This window comes from Tachypleus tridentatus, unplaced genomic scaffold (genome assembly GCF_004210375.1).
Source record: "Tachypleus tridentatus isolate NWPU-2018 unplaced genomic scaffold, ASM421037v1 Hic_cluster_2, whole genome shotgun sequence".
Taxonomy (NCBI): domain Eukaryota; kingdom Metazoa; phylum Arthropoda; class Merostomata; order Xiphosura; family Limulidae; genus Tachypleus; species Tachypleus tridentatus.
In genome coordinates, this window is record NW_027467782.1 from 42,542,877 (window position 1) to 42,567,220 (window position 24,344).

Consider the following 24,344-nt stretch of genomic DNA (forward strand, 5'->3'; position numbering starts at 1 on the left):
CGCTGACCTTTGTTGGTGATTAGAGTTTCAAGACGCTGACCTTTGTTGGTGATTAGAGTTTCAAGACGCTGACCTTTGTTGGTGATTAGAGTTTCAAGACGCTGACCTTTGTTGGTGATTAGAGTTTCAAGACGCTGACCTTTGTTGATACTTAGAGTTTCAAGACGCTGACCTTTGTTGATGATTAGAGTTTCAAGACGCTGACCTTTGTTGGTGATTAGAGTTTCAAGACGCTGACCTTTGTTGGTGATTAGAGTTTCAAGACGCTGACCTTTGTTGGTGATTAGAGTTTCAAGACGCTGACCTTTGTTGGTGATTAGAGTTTCAAGACGCTGACCTTTGTTGGTGATTAGAGTTTCAAGACGCTGACCTTTGTTGGTGATTAGAGTTTCAAGACGCTGACCTTTGTTGGTGATTAGAGTTTCAAGACGCTGACCTTTGTTGGTGATTAGAGTTTCAAGACGTTGACCTTTGTTGGTGATTAGAGTTTCAAGACGTTGACCTTTGTTGGTGATTAGAGTTTCAAGACGCTGACCTTTGTTGGTGATTAGAGTTTCAAGACGCTGACCTTTGTTGGTGATTAGAGTTTCAAGACGCTGACCTTTGTTGGTGATTAGAGTTTCAAGACGCTGACCTTTGTTGATACTTAGAGTTTCAAGACGCTGACCTTTGTTGGTGATTAGAGTTTCAAGACGCTGACCTTTGTTGGTGATTAGAGTTTCAAGACGCTGACCTTTGTTGGTGATTAGAGTTTCAAGACGCTTGACCTTTGTTGGTGATTAGAGTTTCAAGACGCTGACCTTTGTTGGTGATTAGAGTTTCAAGACGCTGACCTTTGTTGATGATTAGAGTTTCAAGACGCTGACCTTTGTTGGTGATTAGAGTTTCAAGACGCTGACCTTTGTTGGTGATTAGAGTTTCAAGACGCTGACCTTTGTTGGTGATTAGAGTTTCAAGACGCTGACCTTTGTTGGTGATTAGAGTTTCAAGACGCTGACCTTTGTTGGTGATTAGAGTTTCAAGACGCTGACCTTTGTTGATACTTATAGTTTCAAGACGCTGACCTTTGTTGATGCTTAGAGTTTCAAGACGCTGACCTTTGTTGGTGATTAGAGTTTCAAGACGCTGACCTTTGTTGGTGATTAGAGTTTCAAGACGCTGACCTTTGTTGGTGATTAAAGTTTCAAGACGCTGACCTTTGTTGGTGATTAGAGTTTCAAGACGCTGATCTTTGTTAATACATAGAGCTTCAAGACGCTGACCTTTGTTGATGCTTAAAGTTTCAAGACGCTGACACTTGTTGGTGTGTAACATGACAATAGGAATGATAAAATCCTGTTTAGAATGAAATTGATTCTTTACCGGTTTTATTTCGAACGTAGGTTGTTTGGTGACGATTAGTGAGAAGGAAGACATCTTCATACCTCTCGACGGAACTGTTCGTGATCAGAAGCAAGCTACCTAATTATAAAAATCAGAACGAGAAAGAAATTTGATATTTAAAGATACTAGTCTCCGTGACAGGATGATAAAAGATACTTAACGTTCCTAGTCAATATCAGAAAAATATCATAATTAGAATGCATTAGTTGGGAACCATTACTGTTAAAGACATTTTTGGCCGTAATTCCAATAATATCTAATCGCTCTGGATGAAACCTAGTAGTTAGCTTACCAAGATTAGAAATGCGACGATTTCTGTTCTAGTTTTTTTGCTAAAAAAACAACAAATCCCAGTGTAGATAGGTGGTTTGGGCATTCAATTCGTAATCTCAGGGTTACGGGTTTGAATCCCCATCCTACCAATCGCCCTTTCAGCTGTGGGACGTTGTGATGTGATGGGCAATCTCATTCTTAGTTGATAAAAGACGAGCCCAAAGGTTGGTGATGATGACTAGCTACCTTCCCTTTGGTCTTACACTGCTAAATTAAGGACAGCTAGCGCAGATAGCACTCGTGTAGCTCTGTGTTAAATTCAAAAACCGTTAACTCTAGGGCTACTCTTTTACCAACGAATAGTGAGATTGACTGTGACATTATAAGGCCTTCACGGTTAAAAAGACGAGCATGTTTGGTGTGGCGGGGATTCGAACCCGCGATCCTCTGATTACGAGTCGAGTGTACTAACCACCTAGCTATTCCAGGACAAACAATAATATATCACTATATTCGGACATCTTAAGAGATATACGTTAGTTCCAAATTCATATGCTAAAACAATGTTGAATATTCTTTAAAATGTACTTTTAAAAATATTTAAACATTGTAGAAAAACTTAATTAATCCAAATATCTATAAAGAAAAATAGGTTTGGTTCTTATATATAAAACACTAGTACAAGAAAGTGCGTAAATTACTAGTTAAGACTAACGATTTGGCAATTTGTTGTTTTTTACGCACATTACTATGATGACAGAAAAGTGTGCGTAGTTTGTTAAAAACCAATAACTGTCAAGTGACGAAAACATCTAGGAATTTGAAGATTTACTATGAATGTACATCATCATGATGTCGTATTAAAGTACAAGAAGCAGCTTTGGTTCAATTCTTCCTCATGTTTTTGTAATTAGTTCTTGATATTTGGAATTCAAAGTAATTTATAGAAGTTTTATTTGTATTGTTTGGATAATACCTGTAAACTAGTGACGATGACGTGATATTATTTACAATAAAGATATTTGTATTGCCCACTGTAGCCATCTTCTAACTCGTGTTTTCTGAAAAACTGGTTTCTCATCATCGAATTTAAACTAAAGCTTTACTGAGAAACTTCAAACTGATTTACCCGATAGTTGCTTTATTTGTTTGATCACAAAACTATACAATAAGTTATCTGTATTCTGTCCACCATGGGATTCAAACACTATATTTTAGCGTTGAAAGTCCAGAAACGTGCCTCTGAGTCCTTCCGTAAAAATGTGGAATATTTGTTTTGTAGCTGAGGGCATAATGGGCTGCGATCTGCAACAGCAGGGATTGGATCCTGAATTCTAGCTTCGAACGCCCTTACGTTTACCACATTTCCAATGTATTATTAAAAATGTATAAGTATTAGAAACATTCAAAATACGATATTTCAAGAAAACAACATTCCTTCTTTTCCTACGATGATTTATTTGGAATTTGTAAATAAATAATGAATAAAATCTTAATATATATGTTGTGTAATGTTTAAACTTTATATTGCCAGCATACTGGATTGGGTTTGTCAATTTCATTTGTTATCAACTCAGTATCATAACTTCTGTGGTAAAAAAAACGAAAAACTTTAATGGTACTATAAAAAGTTGGTTTGAAGTTTAATTAAAGTTCCTTAAGAGAAAGATTGATCGCAAAGGTTTGCTGGTCTGTTTTATTGTTCAGGATAGCATATTTTATACATTGTATCTCAAACTTTTAGTCTGCCAGCTTAGTTGTCATTGTAATAAATTAATCGGTACTGAACGAGATGGTTAATGAATTGGAAACATTTAAGTACTTACTGCTGCAACCAAAATCGTTCTTGCCTTACGGGATTCAAAACCTTGCGACACTTGTACCATTTCTAGTGATTTTACTGCTTTGTATCAAACATGAATAACCTTTAATAAAAACACTACACAAGAGCTATCAGAGACAGATAACAGCTTCTAATTTTTAACTGTCAGTTAAGATGGAATGTAGCTCGTCAATAGAACACACCACCAATAAATACATATTTATTATTATATTATTCAACTTTTAAAGGCGCTATGCAGAATATTAAATTGTTTATATGTAAACATTCTACGTGGTGGAGTCGTTATTACTATTCAATGTAAATCTCGTATAAATATAAATTTAAAGTATATTCTTCCTTGGGCAATGGACTAAGCTTAACGACAGTTGACGTCAGTTCAAGATATGTTACATCTTGTCAGTGTGGGACACACTTGCAGTGTCGTATTGAAGTAGGAGGTTCAACCTCAGGGCCCATAATTTTACTGTATGTAAATTATTAGCCACTGGGCTCACACAACCTTAAATCCGCCACTGCACACTTGGCTTATGACAGCTAACGTTAGTTCAGGACATGTTATATATAACTTGTCGGTGTATGACATACTAGGTTTAATGAAAGTGAACGTTATTTGAAGACATCTTATAACTTGTCATGTGTGACACACTAGGCTTGTGACACAAAATTCAAAAATATGCTATGTAAGTCAATATAAAACTAGAGAATAAATGAATTAGTGAAATGTTTAATACATATAATGATGGATGCAGGGTAAATTATTGGTTATAAAGAATGTCTCATTCAAATATTGGACAAATTAAGATAATACGTGTGATAAAAACTGATAACAGTGTCATAATAGTTGTCACACTGAAATAATAAAATAAGAGTTTTATTTGTAAATTATAGGACACATAATTAATTTGTAAATTATAGAACACATAATTAAGTCTAGACTAAATTGTTTGATGTAATCACATCTTAAGACACCCCACAATGCGCCTTTGTCCAATTTAATAATTTACCAAATAATACCTTCTGCATATGAAAGCACCGTCCACTTTTGTAAGACCAATGCAGGTAAATATATTAAAACTGTAAACATAAGTTGAGAACAACTGAAATCTATAAGCAGTTCTACGAAAGTAATAGTTTCCAATCCTATATAAGCTTGGTAATAACATCTACTAATAGATCCCTTGGTTACAATATCTGTTTCTAGGAGTGCACCCTCTGTTACTAGTTCGTCGCCTAGCAACACGCTCCATGTTGAATAACCCTTAACTATATTATCACATGGCATCTCCTAGCAACGCATTATTTGATACTACTTCCTAACATAATCGTATCTGGTTTGTAGGACAATGAGATCGTTACACGTGTCACTCTCTGGTGGCGGACCATGAAACACTCGCCCTAATTACAACACCACCTACCGTTAACTCTTTCCGTGAAAGAGTAGTGGGATTGACTGTGGCTCTGTAAACCCCATAACTGAAAGGGCAAGCACGTTCAGAAACGCGGTTTCGAAGTCGTGGCCTACAGATTGCGAGTTAGGAGCTCTAATTACCAAACTATGCACGGCCTGTATTAAATAAAAACAAAACTATAGATTTATAATTGAATGGCATAACTAGAATTAATTAAACGTTATATGGCTTATTTTAAATATTAACTCTACGTTATAGATCAGAATTTGTTTTACAAGTAAATTATTCGCTTGGAGAATAAACAGTTTAAGATCTTTAGTGAGAAAGCAGCTTATCAATAGAACTTGTCGTGAGTCTAATACAATAATAATTGTTGTTTAATAGCTCACATCGTATCTTATAGGAGGCCATAATTGTAACAGATGTTCTTCGCTGTGGTGCAGCTTTCCAAGATGGCCGTCTAAAGAGGGGAGATGTTTTGTTGGCTATAAGTCGAATCATTTTATTAGTTTCAAAGTTTATTCCAGCACGATTTAATATGAAAAAAATACAACAACATTTCTTTTGTCTCCTACGGATTTTCTAGGTGAACGACATGTCACTGCGGGACATCTCCTTCAAAGACGCTGTGAAACTGTTACGCGAGACAGCATCGCCCGTTCGACTGTTGGTTGTTATAGAAAATCGCTAAACCTTATTTCCAACTCACCAGAGTAAGTTATTTAGCAGTCTAAGCTTTTATATAATCTTAACAACTGTTAATTCAAACTTTTATATGTCTGGTTCCAAAGTCAGGCTTAGCGTTGCCTCCCGCCAACATTACTTTTGAGCCTTTGTCTAGTTCAATACTTTCAGTAATTTTGTTTTATCGGGAGTCGAGGCTAGATAAAATGAGAATTTACACAGAACGTAGTAATATTTTATTATAAGAATTACTACAAGTACTGTTTGGATTAATGTTCAAAATAATGTAAGTCTGAGTTTTTACGTAACGAAAGGTGATCTTATGAACTTTTAGATCAACCTCAAACATTCTGGAAAATCAATACGCTTATTTTTTATTATAAATAGCTCTTTGTGGCTAAACATTTTGCCTTTTATTATGTTTAATTTTTTAGATTTCAAATGTTGTTTTGTTTTGAATTTCACGCAAAGCTACACGAGGGCTGTCTGCGCTCACACGTTGCTTCATTACACTATTCGATTTGCTTCTATTATTAATTTTATTTAGTTTTCTGCATTTGCAGCAGGTTTTCTTCTGCTGTTATATTTTCTCCTATTATTATGCTTAACTTTTTAGCTTTCATGTATTATTTTCTTCTGTTAATTTATGTTGATATCAGGTTTAGTACTTTGTTCATTGTGGTAGTTTTATTCCATTCATTGTTTTATCTGCTTTACTACTGTGTTCATTGTGGTAGTTTTATTCCATTGTTTTGTCTGCTTTACTACTTTGTTCATTGTGGTAGTTTTATTCCATTCATTGTTTTATCTGCTTTACTACTTTGTTCATTGTGGTAGTTTTATTCCATTGTTTTGTCTGCTTTACTACTTTGTTCATTGTGGTAGTTTTATTCCATTCATTGTTTTGTCTCCTTTACTACTTTGTTCATTGTGGTAGTTTTATTCCATTCATTGTTTTATTTGCTTTACTACTTTGTTCATTGTGGTAGTTTTATTCCATTCATTGTTTTATCTGCTTTACTACTTTGTTCATTGTGGTAGTTTTATTCCATTCATTGTTTTGTCTGCTTTACTACTTTGTTCATTGTGGTAGTTTTATTCCATTCATTGTTTTGTCTGCTTTACTACTTTGTTCATTGTAGTAGTTTTATTCCAATCATTTTTTATCTGCTTTACTACTTTGTTCATTGTGGTAGTTTCATTCCAATCATTGTTTTATCTGCTTTACTACTTTGTTCATTGTGGTAGTTTTATTCCATTGTTTTGTCTGCTTTACTACTTTGTTCATTGTGGTAGTTTTATTCCATTGTTTTGTCTGCTTTACTACTTTGTTCATTGTGGTAGTTTTATTCCATTCATTGTTTTGTCTCCTTTACTACTTTGTTCATTGTGGTAGTTTTATTCCATTCATTGTTTTATTTGCTTTACTACTTTGTTCATTGTGGTAGTTTTATTCCATTCATTGTTTTATCTGCTTTACTACTTTGTTCATTGTGGTAGTTTTATTCCATTCATTGTTTTATCTGCTTTACTACTTTGTTCATTGTGGGAGTTTTATTCCATTCATTGTTTTGTCTGCTTTACTACTTTGTTCATTGTGGTAGTTTTATTCCATTCATTGTTTTGTCTGCTTTACTACTTTGTTCATTGTAGTAGTTTCATTCCAATCATTGTTTATCTGCTTTACTACTTTGTTCATTGTGGTAGTTTCATTCCAATCATTGTTTTATCTGCTTTACTACTTTGTTCATTGTGGTAGTTTTATTCCATTGTTTTGTCTGCTTTACTACTTTGTTCATTGTGGTAGTTTTATTCCATTGTTTTGTCTGCTTTGCTACTTTGTTCATTGTGGTAGTTTTATTCCATTGTTTTGTCTGCTTTGCTACTTTGTTCATTGTGGTAGTTTTATTCCATTCATTGTTTTATTTGCTTTACTACTTTGTTCATTGTGGTAGTTTTATTCCATTCATTGTTTTGTCTGCTTTTCTACTTTGTTCATTGTGGTAGTTTTATTCCATTGTTTTGTCTGCTTTGCTACTTTGTTCATTGTGGTAGTTTTATTCCATTCATTGTTTTATTTGCTTTACTACTTTGTTCATTGTGGTAGTTTTATTCCATTCATTGTTTTATCTGCTTTACTACTTTGTTCATTGTGGTAGTTTTATTCCATTCATTGTTTTATCTGCTTTACTACTTTGTTCATTGTGGTAGTTTTATTCCATTCATTGTTTTGTCTGCTTTACTACTTTGTTCATTGTGGTAGTTTTATTCCATTCATTGTTTTGTCTGCTTTACTACTTTGTTCATTGTAGTAGTTTCATTCCAATCATTGTTTATCTGCTTTACTACTTTGTTCATTGTGGTAGTTTCATTCCAATCATTGTTTTATCTGCTTTACTACTTTGTTCATTGTGGTAGTTTTATTCCATTGTTTTGTCTGATTTACTACTTTGTTCATTGTGGTAGTTTTATTCCATTGTTTTGTCTGCTTTGCTACTTTGTTCATTGTGGTAGTTTTATTCCATTGTTTTGTCTGCTTTGCTACTTTGTTCATTGTGGTAGTTTTATTCCATTCATTGTTTTGTCTGCATTTTTTTTCTATAACTAAATTCATTTCATTTTTTTTTATTATTTTATAAAGCTTTTAGAAAAGTAAAGCTAACCAGAACACTTTATAAACAAGTATAAAAAATAAAATCCATATAGTGATTAACATGGGCAGTTTTTAAAAAAAACTTTGATCAAATAACAATGAAAATTGATACGTCTGGTTAAGTAATATAGTTTATTACGGACGAGCCTCCGATTTATTATCTTATGTATTATGATTTTAAACAGCCAGAAATATTAATTTAGAAGTTATATGCAAAAACGGCTCGTTTGGGTTGAGAAAATATTTTACATAGAAGAGCGAACAACGTTTCGACCTTCTTCGGTCATCGACGATGACGGTCATGACGATGACCGAAGAAGGTCGAAACGTTGTTCGCTCTTCTATGTAAAATATTTTCTCAACCCAAACGAGCCGTTTTTGCATATAAATTTCTCAACAAGTGGGTTTCTCGACATCACTGATAATTTAGAAGTTAATTGAATCCTGGTATTTATTAAATTTATGATATTTACCAACTAGATTGATACACACAGTTTTTTTTCTTAAGACAGATAAATTGAATATACAAACAACAATACAATTTATAATGGTTATTACAACAAGTTATTACAAATAATATTTTTAAAAAAGTTTACAAACAGTGCTGGTTCTTCTATCTGATCTGGAATTGAATCTTTTAGCGGCAGTTCATGATGAACGAATGAATTCTCTGTTGATATACAGGTACAATTCACTTGACGGGAAGCTAGCTAGTTCTGTTCTTAGCTGACCTTAAAATATTTATATGCTAATTTTTCATCAAGGAAGATATGTCATGCCTTCATAGAAATACTGACGTCCGAAGTTAATTTTCTGAAGTTGATTGGTTGTAATGTTCGAAATCTGTAAATATTCCTTGTCATATATCTGTAGTTTTCCAATTAATAAACGTTTATCAAATATCAAGTCATCCCGTAAGTGATGTCTGAAAAGCTAATACAGGAAGTTCATCATCATTTTTATCTTTGTAAAAAGCTTTAATGGCAAAAATATGTAGTAGAACATGCATAAAAATGTTCAAACAAATAGAAGAAACTAACCCAATACACTTTTTCAGATCATTAATCAAATAACCATTACGAAGATGGATGTGTCTGAGGGGCACATTAGACATATAAGTAACTGGTGATGTCGTCCCACAAACACATTAATTTCATTTAATAGTTTCCCTTTATAATTTAGGTGTTTCTATATATATTTATCAATAAGTTGATGACATCCAATTTGTTTTGACCAGTATATATCAAGCCATCCCAAAAGTAATGTCCAAAAATTTAATACAGAAAGTGTATCATCATTTCTTCTTTATATAAGGCTTTCATGACTAAAATATATAGCAGGACGTGTATAGAAATGTTCAGACAAATAAAAGAAACTAACCCAACTCCACTTTTTCAGATCATTAATCAATTACACCCTTATAAAGATGGATGTGTCTGAGGAGCCCATTAGGCATATAATGCTTTATGAGTTTAAGAAAAGCAATAGTGCGGTAGAAACTACACAAAACATTCAAGGTATTTATGGTGCAGAGTCTCTAAATGAAAGAAAATGTCGAAGGTGGTTTCAGAAGTTCAGATCAGGTGACTACAGCTTAAGTGATTCGCCATGTTCGAGTCGTCCTGTTGAGTTTAATGATGACTTGTTACTGGCTGCACTTGATGAAGATTATGCTGTAACAGTTGAACTAGTACAGAAGTGTGATTTAACCCATTTAACAGTTCACTGTCATCTGCAAGAGCTTGGAAAGGTGTTAGAACTTGGAAAATGTGTCCCCCATGATTTGAGAGAAGCCAACCTTAGAGCAAGAGTGCACATTTGCACTTCTCTGCTCTATCTTGAACATAGCTCACCTTTATTGAGCAAGATAGTGACTGGAGATGAAAGATGGATATTTTATAAAAATGTTAAGTGCCGTAGACAATGACTCATTGCAGGTAAACTGGCTAAAGCACAGCCCAAAATGAACATCCACCCTAGGAAAGTCTTGCTAAACGTTTGGGAGATATTGTTGGTGTGATTCACTGTGAGTTGCTTTCATTCAATGTAATGATTTCATCAAACTTCTACAATCAACAGGTAGAGTGCTTGAATGTTGCACTGAAAGAAAGGAGCCATCCTTTGATCAGTCAAAGGTGTTGTGTTAAATCAGGATAATGCATGGCCCCATACAGCAAGGATTACATCTGCAAAGACTGAAGAACTAGACTGGTAAAAACTTCCACATCCTCCTTATTCTCCAGACCTTGCTACATCTGATTATCATCTATTCCAATGAAGATGTCAAAACTATTTTCTCTGTATTCTTTTCCTACAGACCCTATGAATTTTACAGAAGTGACATTCAGAAGCTTGTGAATCATTGGCAGGAAGTAATGAATAATAATGGAACATACATTATTGATTAAGTAACATTAAAATCGCTTGAAATACTTTCTCTTTTCTGAACCCAAAATGGGACATTACTTATGGGATAGGCCTGGCATGGCCAAGCGTGTTAAGGCATGCGACTCGTAATCTGAGGGTCGCGGGTTCTGATCCCCGTCGTGCCAAACATGCTCGCCCTCCCAGCTGTGGGGGCATTATAATGTGACAGTCAATCCCACTATTCATTGGTAAAAAAGTAGCCCAAGAGTTGGTGGTGGGTGGTGATGAATAGCTGCCTTCCCTCTAGTCTTACACTGCTAAATTAGGGACGGCTAGCACAGATAGCCCTCGTGTAGCTTTGCGCGTAATTCAAAACAAACTTCTTGAATCAATGGACTAGCATTTCTAGTCTGATGAAGTTGCTTAATCCCAGAAATGTTACTATGATTCCACTTTGTAAGGCACAGGAGAAGTCTTAATATAAGCACATCTCCAATCTGTTGAGAGACAATGGTCAGGTATCCTCAGACATTACTGACATCCTCAACACGTGCCTCAAGTACTATAGCTGACTATATTCGGCTTCGACTGTGGGTGAGGATATTTGGCGAGACATCATTCAGTTCTTGCCAACCCTCAATCCATCACGGTCTGACTACGTTTTGAAACCCATTACACTAAATGAATTTTGGCTGGCTATCTGGTAAGTGTCTGGGACTGGATGGCTTACCAGTGGAATTCTATCACCATGTATGGCATATTACTGGGCCCCTTTTCATTAGACTTTTTTAACTACTGTCTGACCCGTGGGTCCATGCCTTCGGGTACGCTGGATGGATTAATTATGTTAATCTCTAAGGATCTCTCCCAGTCCAAAGATATGGCATACCATATCACTCTTGAGTGTGGATGGAAAGATTATTTCTGAAACCCTGTATACCCATTTCAGTGTTGTCATGCCGTCTTGTCCTTGACATTGAAATGTGTGAGGAAGAAGTATCCATCAAAACTTGGTACTTCGATATGACCTGTTACATTATATCACGGACAGGAGCATCCCTAAAATTTTTGTGTCACTTAATCAGAGTAAGGCCTTTGATTGAGTTACCACAAATATTTGCGGTACGTTCTGGAGAGGTTTGGTTTTTACTCCAGCTTATGTACGAACTTTCTATACGTCTTCTTCGAGCATGTTCTTAGTGAATGGATACTTGATGCCCAGTTTAACATCTGTCAGGGTGTTCGTCAAGGACGTCCATTATCGCCATCTCTTTATGCGTTAGTGATCGTACCTGCTCTCTCATCTGTATCACTAGGTTTCAATGTGTGGCCTTCGTTTCCCAGGTGGGGCATCCATCAAGTATGTAAGTTATGCAGATGATATGAACTGATTTCTAGAAAACCAAACATACCTGGGTTCAACAAGGGCGATTGTTAACAAGTACTCTCAGGGTAGTGCAGCTCAGCTCAACTACACTAAGTCTAGGGCTCGGGAGTTGGGCAAGTGGGCCTCATCTGCAGATACTCCATTTAATTTGGCATGGGCTTCCTCTCCAGTCAAGTGTTTTGGGATTCCCTTCATTGCGAGTCCTGAGGCTGCCTGTGGGAAGATGGTATAACGTGTCAGTTTGGCAGTTCAAGATTGTTACAGCCCTGCTAACTTGTTTGACAGAAGCGGTGAAGAGGAGGCTTCTCCACTTGTTATGGTATCTTGGCGAGATACTTCCTCTGAACGACTGCTGTGCGCGAGCTGTTGAGTGACATGTCTGTGGAGTGGTAAGACTGAGACAGTGTCTTGGTTGTCTTTAGTTAAGCCACCCTTCATGAGAGGAGTGGACATCCCACGTGTCTGGACCGAGTGCCTTTCTTGTCCACAACTATATGCTGTCTCTCTTGGGAGGATCATCCCTGTAGCCAACTGGCTCATTTCCTGATTGGTTCAGACATTTTTGTGTTTCACCGGGCCTGAATAAACCAATGTGTTTTAATTCTCCCACTTGGTATGCTGACACTGTTGCAGCGATCAGACGTTGTCACGCTATGCCACGTGATATTCCGGCGAATTCCAATACTCTCTGCCGTCTGCTTCCTCCAGACTGTATTCACAGGATAGAGCAACACCACCCCGCTCTTCCATGGAATGTTGTGCCATGTTGATATTTACATTCAGGGTTTCATGACATTTTACCGGTGAGAGAACGATTATACCTGTCCAGTATCAGTGTCGCCGAGTCATGTCATACTCAGGTATAGTGTCCTTTACATGTTGGTCCTTTGTTCGACATCGGACAGAAGAAGGTGGCTCACCTTTTCCGTGTCCCATCGATCTCGGCTGAGACCGTTTTGATCACTTGCTGATCCCCGTTCACAGTGTCCTGGCCTTTACCTTTCACATCCCCATATCAGGGTCATCTGGCTTACCCGCACTCAATTCCTTTTTGAGGGGCTCCAGTGTTGTTCTGTAAAATAAGACCAAATACAAACTGTTATTCCGCCTTGATGCGAACTATTAGTTACTGAATCGGAGGGACTCTTTATCATTGTTGGTGCCCGGACGTCTCACCGGTGGGCACGCTTGAGGGTAGCGGAATCAGACTGATTTTCTAGATTGTCTGTTCTATGTAATTATTGTTTATTTGTATTTTCATAATTTTTTTTATCTATTTTGTGTGTACTTTTTTGTATCCTATAATTTTTTTTGTACATATTGTATATTATGTGGAATGTTTGTTTGTATGACTGTTTTTTTGTAATTAAATCCTTCTTAATTTTTGGGTTTTTAAATTTTTTCTTTAAGCTTTGTATTTCATTTTTTTCTGTAATTCTCTTTAGTCATTTGTAATTTTCTACTTTCATTTCTGTTGTTTGTTTTTTGGATTTAGTTACTTGTACATATCAGTACATATTGTTTTATGCGCCGATTCATTTTTTAATTTAATATTTAGTGTATATATGCATGTGTGTATACATATCTTTTTTTCTAATTTCTCCTTTTGTAATTTTCGTGTTCACTTACATAGCTGTATGTACTGTATATTTATGTTTTTGTTATTTCATTCCATATCATTGTTGTACATTTTTGTATACACTTGGTGTTTTGTTCCTTGTATTGTTATTGTGTATAATAAATTGAAAATCTGGAATGCTAACTTCAAGAGGTAAGTTTTATCTTACCACCAGATGTCAGTACCTTTCATTTTTATTTATTTATTTCATTTTAATGTTTATATTTTTCTTATTCTCTCATGGGAGAGCAGTCACCTTCCCACAACAGGCAGTGAAGGGTGATACAGATGTGGGATGTTGAGCACCCACATTTCACTCTTCTAATTTCTAATTTTCTTATGTGAGACTAGCGAATTGGAGCTGCAATGTGGGTCCTATTTCAACAGTCATTTCCAAAATATAGGATACATTTTATAATCTCACGTTGTAACACGTACTCTAGAATCACTTTTTCGAGAAAAAAAAAATGTGCAGCGTATTTTTTTAATTTCATGCAGTGTGTTTTCGTTTACGAATTGAATATTGTATGGTTATAATATATATATAATTGTTTTAATATTTACATATTTTCCACTAGTTATTTTTTTCATTAGAGTGGTAATATCATAATGGTTCCTATTACATTGTTTTTACCTGTAAATAGATGTTTAATAATTAGTTAACACTTATTTAAATGTTTCATGGATCTGTTACTTATCTAATAATTGCCACCAGGAGGTCAGATTGGCATACCATTATCACATTTTGTTTATAATTAATATTGCAATGTTCTGTCTTTCTTTGTTCAAACCTCTTATTCTTCAAATAGTGAACCCTGTACGAACTTATCTGACACAATAGTTACGCTTCACTGTCAGATTTACTCACTGATTCAAAATGCAGAGTTTGTTTTAAGGGCAACGGGACATGAACTTTGTAATCCACAGTCTTGATATGTTAACCACTAGAACAGTTTTCTATAGAGTCCGAAGAAATTGTGTGTATAGTTTTGTCTCTTGTAAAAATGTTTGTTTCGTGAACGAGATCCTGGTAGGTTAAGTTACATTTCATGGAAGCTGACATGCGCATAACAATTAATTAAAGACATTTTAATAAATTAAGTCTGTGTTGTAGTACACATAAGAAAGGCATTGAAACTAGAGAACAAAATAGAATAAAAATAAATAATCTCTGTCAGGTTCTTCCTGTTTCACACATGTTCACATAGCTCTTTTAAACACACCTGTAAATCATCTCTATGAGGTTCTTCCTCTTTCACACATGTCCACATGGCTCTTTTAAATACACCTGTAAATCATCTCTATGAGGTTCTTCCTGTTTCACAGATGATCACATATCTCTTTTAAATACACCTGTAAATCATCTCTATGAGGTTCTTCCTGTTTCACAGATGATCACATAGCTCTTTTAAATAAACCTGTAAATCATCTCTATGAGGTTCTTCCTGTCTCACAGATGATCAAAGAGCTCTTTTAAATACAACTGTAAATCATCTCTATGAGGTTCTTCCTGTTTCACAGATGTTCACATAGCTCATTTAAATACACTTGTAAATCATCTCTATGAGGTTCTTCTTGTTTCACAGATGTTCATATATCTCTTTTAAATTTTTAAATACACCTGTAAATCATCTCTACAAGGTTCTTCCTGTTTCACACATGTTCCCATAGCTCTTTTAAATACACCTGTAAATCATCTCTACGAGGTTCTTCCTGTTTCACACATGTTCACATTTCTCTTTTAAATACAACTGTAAATCATCTCTATGAGGTTCTTCCTGTTTCACAGATGATCACATAGGTCTTTTAAATACACCTGTAAATCATCTCTATGAGGTTCTTCCTGTTTCACAGATGATCACATAGGTCTTTTAAATACACCTGTAAATCATCTCTATGAGGTTCTTCCTGTTTCACAGATGATCACTTAACTCTTTTAAATACACCTGTAAATCATCTCTATGAGGTTCTTTCTGTTTCACACATGATCATATACCTCATTTAAATACACCTGTAAAACATCTCTATGAGGTTTTTCCTGTTTCACACATGTTCACATAACTCTTTTAAATACACCTGTAAATCATCTCTATGAGGTTCTTTCTGTTTCACACATGATCATATACCTCATTTAAATACAGATATAGATAGATAGATAACCAACTCTCCCATTACCAGGTTTATAGATAACTAACTCTCCCATAACCAGGTTTATAGATAACCAACTCTCCCATTACCAGGTTTATAGATAACCAACTCTCCCATTACCAGGTGTTATAGACAACTAACTCTCCCATTACCACTTTTTGTAGATAACTAACCTCTCCCATTACCACTTTTTGTAGATAACTAACTCTCCCATTACCAGGTTTATAGATAGCCAACTCTTTCATTGCTAGGTTTATGGATAGCCAACTCTTCCATTACCAGGTTTATAGATAACCAACTCTCCAATTACCAGGTTTATAGATAACCAACTCTCCAATTACCAGGTTTATAGATAACCAACTCTCCCATTACCAGGTTTATAGATAACCATCTCTCCCATTACCAGGTTTATAGATAACCAACTCTCCCATTACCAGGTTTATAGATAACCATCTCTCCCATTACCAGGTTTATAGATAACCAACTCTCCCATTACCAGGTTTATAGATATTTGGTATCATTTGTTTGAATAACTTTAAATTATACAACTGTTGATCATTCAGTATACATCGTAAATCAAAGACATTGAAGTAACTTTTCTCAAGTTAATTTTCTTCGTATAATCCTTCTCTAGTGCCAGTAATTAGTCTTTTGTAAATCGAACATGCTAATCTCATAAAGGGTTACCCATGGATGTAGTTCCGTATCTCTGACCAGTGCTTTCTATGTGTAGTGTGAAAATATATATGGATTTTACATACCATCACTGTGTCCCAAGTTAAGGTTCAACATCCAGGATTACTCAAGTAATTAATATCACCCGCTAGTGCAGCGGTATGTCTACGGATTTACAACGCTAAAATCAGGGTTTTGATTTCCCTCAGTGGGCTCAGCAGATAGCCCGATGCGGCTTTGCTATAAGAAAACACACACAAACATTTAATAAAGTCAACACCACAACGATGTTACTAAACTATAATGCAATCAACTGTGGTATTTTATTAAGACAACAATGTTAGTAAACTATAATGCAATCAACTGTGGTATTTTATTAAGACAACAATGTTAGTAAACTATAATACAACCAGCTTTCGTAATTTATAAAGACAACGATGTTACTAAACTATAATACAACCAACTTTAGTATTTTATTTAGACAACGATGTTACTAAACTATAATACAACCAACTTTAGTATTTTATTTAGACAACGATGTTACTAAACTATAATACAACCAACTTTAGTATTTTATTTAGACAACGATGTTACTAAACTATAATACAAGCAGCTTCCATATTTTATTTAGACAACGATGTTACTAAACTATAATACAACCAACTGTAGTATTTTATTCAGACAACGATGTTACTAAACTATAATACAACCAACTTTAGTATTTCATTCAGACAACGATGTTACTAAACTATAATACAACCAACTTTAGTATTTTATTTAGACAACGATGTTACTAAACTATAATACAACCAACTTTAGTATTTTATTCAGACAACGATGTTACTAAACTATAATACAACCAACTTTAGTATTTTATTCAGACAACGATGTTACTAAACTATAATACAATCAACTTTAGTATTTTATTCAGACAACGATGTTACTAAACTATAATACAACCAACTTTAGTATTTTATTCAGACAACGATGTTACTAAACTATAATACAACCAACTTTCTTATTTTTCTTATTAAAGACAGCGTTGTCACTGAACTTTATGTAACGTTAGCACTTTTGTAAATAATGCTTTAGTTTGAGTTTCTGAAACTGTTTGTATCACTCGTAATGTAACTGCTGGGTTTAATTATAGTCACAGTGTCCATTGCTGTAAACAGTTTTTTGAGTGCGTTGTTTTGTAAATCTTCAAGGTGAACCCTCAGTTTGAGACTTACATCTTTAATCCCCAGTACAATATTTGGTATATCATTTTTGGTACGCCAAGACATTTATCAAAGTTCTTATTTCCAGTATATATTTTCAAACAAGTCAAAATGAAGAGAGAAGTTTGTATTTCCCTTTCATATTCTCAGCAGTGATAAATCTGTTTGAAGAACGTGGGTCGTGAGATCCTAATGTAATACAGCAATATGCTATTCTCTATCACACACAAGTGAGATCCTAATGGAATACAGCAATATGTTATTCTCTATCACACAAGTGAGATCCTAATGGAATACAGCAATATGCTGTTCTCTATCACACACAAGTGATATCCTAATGGAATACAGCAATATGTTATTCTCTATCACACACAAGTGAGATCTAATGGAATACAGCAATATGCTGTTCTCTACACACACAAGTGAGATCCTAATGGAATACAGCAATATGCTGTTCTCTATCACACACAAGTGAGATCCTAATGGAATACAGCAATATGTTATTCTCTATCACACACAAGTGAGATCCTAATGGAATACAGCAATATGCTATTCTCTATCACACACAAGTGAGATCCTAATGGAATACAGCAATATGCTATTCTCTATCACACACAAGTGAGATCCTAATGGAATACAGCAATATGCTATTCTCTATCACACACAAGTGAGATCCTAATGGAATACAGCAATATGCTGTTCTCTATCACACACAAGTGAGATCCTAATGGAATACAGCAATATGCTGTTCTCTATCACACACAAGTGAGATCCTAATGGAATACAGCAATATGCTGTTCTCTGTCACACACAAGTGAGATCCTAATGGAATACAGCAATATACTATTCTCTATCACACACAAGTGAGATCCTAATGGAATACAGCAATATGCTGTTCTCTATCACACACAAGTGAGATCCTAATGGAATACAGCAATATGTCATTCTCCATCACACACAAGTGAGATCCTAATGGAATACAGCAAAATACTATTCTCTATCACACACAAGTGAGATCATAATGGAATACAGCAATATGCTATTCTCTATCACACACAATTGTGAGATCCCAATGGAATACAGCAAAATACTATTCTCTATCACACACAAGTGAGATCATAATGTAATACAGCAATATGCTATTTTCTATCACACACAAGTGAGATCCTAATGGAATACAGCAATATGCTATTCTCTATCACACACAAGTGAGATCCTAATGGAATACAGCAATATGTTATTCTCTATCACACACAAGTGAGATCCTAATGGAATACAGCAATATGCTATTCTCTACACACAAGTGAGATCCTAATGGAATACAGCAATATGCTATTCTCTATCACACACAAGTGAGATCCTAATGGAATACAGCAATATACTATTCTCTATCACACACAAGTGAGATCCTTATGGAATACAGCAATATGCTGTTCTCTATCACACACAAGTGAGATCCTAATGGAATACAGCAATATGTCATTCTCCATCACACACAAGTGAGATCCTAATGGAATACAGCAAAATACTATTCTCTATCACACACAAGTGAGATCATAATGGAATACAGCAATATGCTATTCTCTATCACACACAATTGTGAGATCCCAATGGAATACAGCAAAATACTATTCTCTATCACACACAAGTGAGATCATAATGTAATACAGCAATATGCTATTTTCTATCACACACAAGTGAGATCCTAATGGAATACAGCAATATGCTATTCTCTATCACACACAAGTGAGATCCTAATGGAATACAGCAATATGTTATTCTCTATCACACACAAGTGAGATCCTAATGGAATACAGCAATATGCTATTCTCTACACACAAGTGAGATCCTAATGGAATACAGCAATATGCTATTCTCTATCACACACAAGTGAGATCCTAATGGAATACAGCAATATGCTATTCTCTATCACACACAAGTGAGATCCTAATGGAATACAGCAATATGCTGTTCTCTATCACACACAAGTGAGATCCTAATGGAATACAGCAATATGCTATTCTCTATCACACACAAGTGAGATCCTAATGGAATACAGCAATATGCTATTCTCTATCACACACAAGTGAGATCATAATGGAATACAGCAATATGCTATTCTCTATCACACACAAGTGAGATCCTAATGGAATACAGCAATATGCTGTTCTCTATCACACACAAGTGAGATCCTAATGGAATACAGCAAAATACTATTCTCTATCACACACAAGTGAGATCATAATGGAATACAGCAATATGCTATTCTCTATCACACACAATTGTGAGATCCCAATGGAATACAGCAAAATACTATTCTCTATCACACACAAGTGAGATCATAATGTAATACAGCAATATGCTATTTTCTATCACACACAAGTGAGATCCTAATGGAATACAGCAATATGCTATTCTCTGTCACACACAATTGAGATCCCAATGGAATACAGCAATATGCTATTCTCTGTCACACACAAGTGAGATCCCAATGGAATACAGCAATATGCTATTCTCTGTCACACACAAGTGAGATCCTAATGGAATACAGCAATATGCTATTCTCTATCACACACAAGTGAGATCCTAATGGAATACAGCTATATATGTTATTCTCTATCACACACAAGTGAGATCCTAATGGAATACAGCAATATGCTATTCTCTATCACACACAAGTGAGATCCTAATGGAATACAGCAATATGCTATTCTCTATCACACACAAGTGATATCCTAATGGAATACAGCAAAATACTATTCTCTATCACACACAAGTGAGATCATAATGTAATACAGCAATATGCTATTTTCTATCACACACAAGTGAGATCCCAATGGAATACAGCAATATGCTATTCTCTGTCACACACAAGTGAGATCCCAATGGAATACAGCAATATGCTCTTCTCTGTCACACACAAGTGAGATCCTAATGGAATACAGCAATATGCTATTCTCTATCACACACAAGTGAGATCCTAATGGAATACAGCAATATGTTATTCTCTATCACACACAAGTGAGATCCTAATGGAATACAGCAATATGCTATTCTCTATCACACACAAGTGAGATCCTAATGGAATACAGCAATATGCTATTCTCTATCACACACAAGTGAGATCCTAATGGAATACAGCAAAATACTATTCTCTATCACACACAAGTGAGATCATAATGGAATACAGCAATATGCTATTCTCTATCACACACAATTGTGAGATCCCAATGGAATACAGCAAAATACTATTCTCTATCACACACAAGTGAGATCATAATGTAATACAGCAATATGCTATTTTCTATCACACACAAGTGAGATCCTAATGGAATACAGCAATATGCTATTCTCTGTCACACACAATTGAGATCCCAATGGAATACAGCAATATGCTATTCTCTGTCACACACAAGTGAGATCCCAATGGAATACAGCAATATGCTATTCTCTGTCACACACAAGTGAGATCCTAATGGAATACAGCAATATGCTATTCTCTATCACACACAAGTGAGATCCTAATGGAATACAGCAATATGTTATTCTCTATCACACACAAGTGAGATCCTAATGGAATACAGCAATATGCTATTCTCTATCACACACAAGTGAGATCTAATGGAATACAGCAATATGCTATTCTCTATCACACACAAGTGATATCCTAATGGAATACAGCAATATGTTATTCTCTATCACACACAAGTGAGATCCTAATGGAATACAGCAATATGCTATTCTCTATCACACACAAGTGAGATCCTAATGGAATACAGCAATATGCTATTCTCTATCACACACAATTGTGAGATCCCAATGGAATACAGCAAAATACTATTCTCTATCACACACAAGTGAGATCATAATGTAATACAGCAATATGCTATTTTCTATCACACACAAGTGAAATACTAATGGAATACAGCAATATGCTATTCTCTATCACACACAAGTGAGATCCTAATGGAATACAGCAATATGCTGTTCTCTGTCACACACAATTGAGATCCCAATGGAATACAGCAATATGCTATTCTCTGTCACACACAAGTGAGATCCCAATGGAATACAGCAATATGCTGTTCTCTGTCACACACAATTGAGATCCCAATGGAATACAGCAATATGCTATTCTCTATCACACACAAGTGAGATCCTAATGGAATACAGCAATATGTCATTCTCCATCACACACAAGTGAGATCCTAATGGAATACAGCAAAATACTATTCTCTATCACACACAAGTGAGATCATAATGTAATACAGCAATATGCTATTTTCTATCACACACAAGTGAGATCCTAATGGAATACAGCAATATGCTATTCTCTGTCACACACAAGTGAGATCCCAATGGAATACAGCAATATGCTATTCTCTGTCACACACAAGTGAGATCCCAATGGAATACAGCAATATGCTATTCTCTATCACACACAAGTGAGATCCTAATGGAATACAGCAATATGCTATTCTCTATCACACACAAGTGAGATCCTAATGGAATACAGCAAAATACTATTCTCTATCACACACAAGTGAGATCATAATGTAATACAGCAATATGCTATTTTCTATCACACACAAGTGAGATCCTAATGGAATACAGCAATATGCTATTCTCTGTCACACACAAGTGAGATCCCAATGGAATACAGCAATATGCTATTCTCTGTCACACACAAGTGAGATCCTAATGGAATACAGCAATATGCTATTCTCTATCACACACAAGTGATATCCTAATGGAATACAGCATATATGTTATTCTCTATCACACACAAGTGAGATCCTAATGGAATACAGCAATATGCTATTCTCTATCACACACAAGTGAGATCTAATGGAATACAGCAATATGCTATTCTCTATCACACACAAGTGATATCCTAATGGAATACAGCAAAATACTATTCTCTATCACACACAAGTGAGATCATAATGGAATACAGCAATATGCTATTCTCTATCACACACAATTGTGAGATCCCAATGGAATACAGCAAAATACTATTCTCTATCACACACAAGTGAGATCATAATGTAATACAGCAATATGCTATTTTCTATCACACACAAGTGAGATCCTAATGGAATACAGCAATATGCTATTCTCTGTCACACACAATTGAGATCCCAATGGAATACAGCAATATGCTATTCTCTGTCACACACAAGTGAGATCCCAATGGAATACAGCAATATGCTATTCTCTATCACACACAAGTGAGATCCTAATGGAATACAGCAATATGCTATTCTCTATCACACACAAGTGATATCCTAATGGAATACAGCAATATGTTATTCTCTATCACACACAAGTGAGATCCTAATGGAATACAGCAATATGCTATTCTCTATCACACACAAGTGAGATCCTAATGGAATACAGCAATATGCTATTCTCTATCACACACAAGTGATATCCTAATGGAATACAGCAATATGTTATTCTCTATCACACACAAGTGAGATCCTAATGGAATACAGCAATATGCTATTCTCTATCACACACAAGTGAGATCCTAATGGAATACAGCAATATGCTATTCTCTATCACACACAATTGTGAGATCCCAATGGAATACAGCAAAATACTATTCTCTATCACACACAAGTGAGATCATAATGTAATACAGCAATATGCTATTTTCTATCACACACAAGTGAAATACTAATGGAAAACAGCAATATGCTATTCTCTATCACATACAAGTGAGATCCTTATGGAATACAGCAATATGCTGTTCTCTGTCACACACAATTGAGATCCCAATGGAATACAGCAATATGCTATTCTCTGTCACACACAAGTGAGATCCCAATGGAATACAGCAATATGCTGTTCTCTGTCACACACAATTGAGATCCCAATGGAATACAGCAATATGCTATTCTCTATCACACACAAGTGAGATCCTAATGGAATACAGCAATATGTCATTCTCCATCACACACAAGTGAGATCCTAATGGAATACAGCAATATGCTATTCTCTATCACACACAATTGTGAGATCCCAATGGAATACAGCAAAATACTATTCTCTATCACACACAAGTGAGATCATAATGTAATACAGCAATATGCTATTTTCTATCACACACAAGTGAAATACTAATGGAAAACAGCAATATGCTATTCTCTATCACATACAAGTGAGATCCTTATGGAATACAGCAATATGCTGTTCTCTGTCACACACAATTGAGATCCCAATGGAATACAGCAATATGCTATTCTCTGTCACACACAAGTGAGATCCCAATGGAATACAGCAATATGCTGTTCTCTGTCACACACAATTGAGATCCCAATGGAATACAGCAATATGCTATTCTCTATCACACACAAGTGAGATCCTAATGGAATACAGCAATATGTCATTCTCCATCACACACAAGTGAGATCCTAATGGAATACAGCAAAATACTATTCTCTATCACACACAAGTGAGATCATAATGTAATACAGCAATATGCTATTTTCTATCACACACAAGTGAGATCCTAATGGAATACAGCAATATGCTATTCTCTGTCACACACAATTGAGATCCCAATGGAATACAGCAATATGCTATTCTCTGTCACACACAAGTGAGATCCCAATGGAATACAGCAATATGCTATTCTCTATCACACACAAGTGAGATCCTAATGGAATACAGCAATAT

At 35.3% G+C, this 24,344-nt stretch overlaps 1 long non-coding RNA gene and 1 pseudogene across 10 annotated transcripts in view; both read left to right on the plus strand.

Annotated features, from left to right (window-relative positions):
* The window catches only part of LOC143243181 (uncharacterized), a 188,717-nt gene extending 186,187 nt beyond the window's left edge, over positions 1-2,530 (plus strand). For all 5 annotated transcript variants that reach the window (XR_013024146.1, XR_013024144.1, XR_013024145.1 and 2 more), the window contains one exon: positions 1,383-2,530. This is a non-coding gene — a long non-coding RNA (uncharacterized LOC143243181). The remainder of the gene's footprint in view (positions 1-1,382) is intronic.
* A 768-nt stretch (positions 2,531-3,298) lies between these two features.
* Positions 3,299-24,344, plus strand: part of LOC143243178 (histone-lysine N-methyltransferase SETMAR pseudogene) — a 46,970-nt pseudogene continuing 25,924 nt past the window's right edge. For 2 of the 5 annotated variants that reach the window (XR_013024137.1, XR_013024138.1), the window contains exon 1: positions 3,299-5,621. The product of XR_013024137.1 is annotated as a histone-lysine N-methyltransferase SETMAR pseudogene, transcript variant X4 (transcript). Of the gene's footprint in view, positions 5,622-8,886; positions 13,794-24,344 lie in introns of those variants that run through there. The other 3 variants (XR_013024135.1, XR_013024134.1, XR_013024136.1) reach the window with 3 other exon arrangements.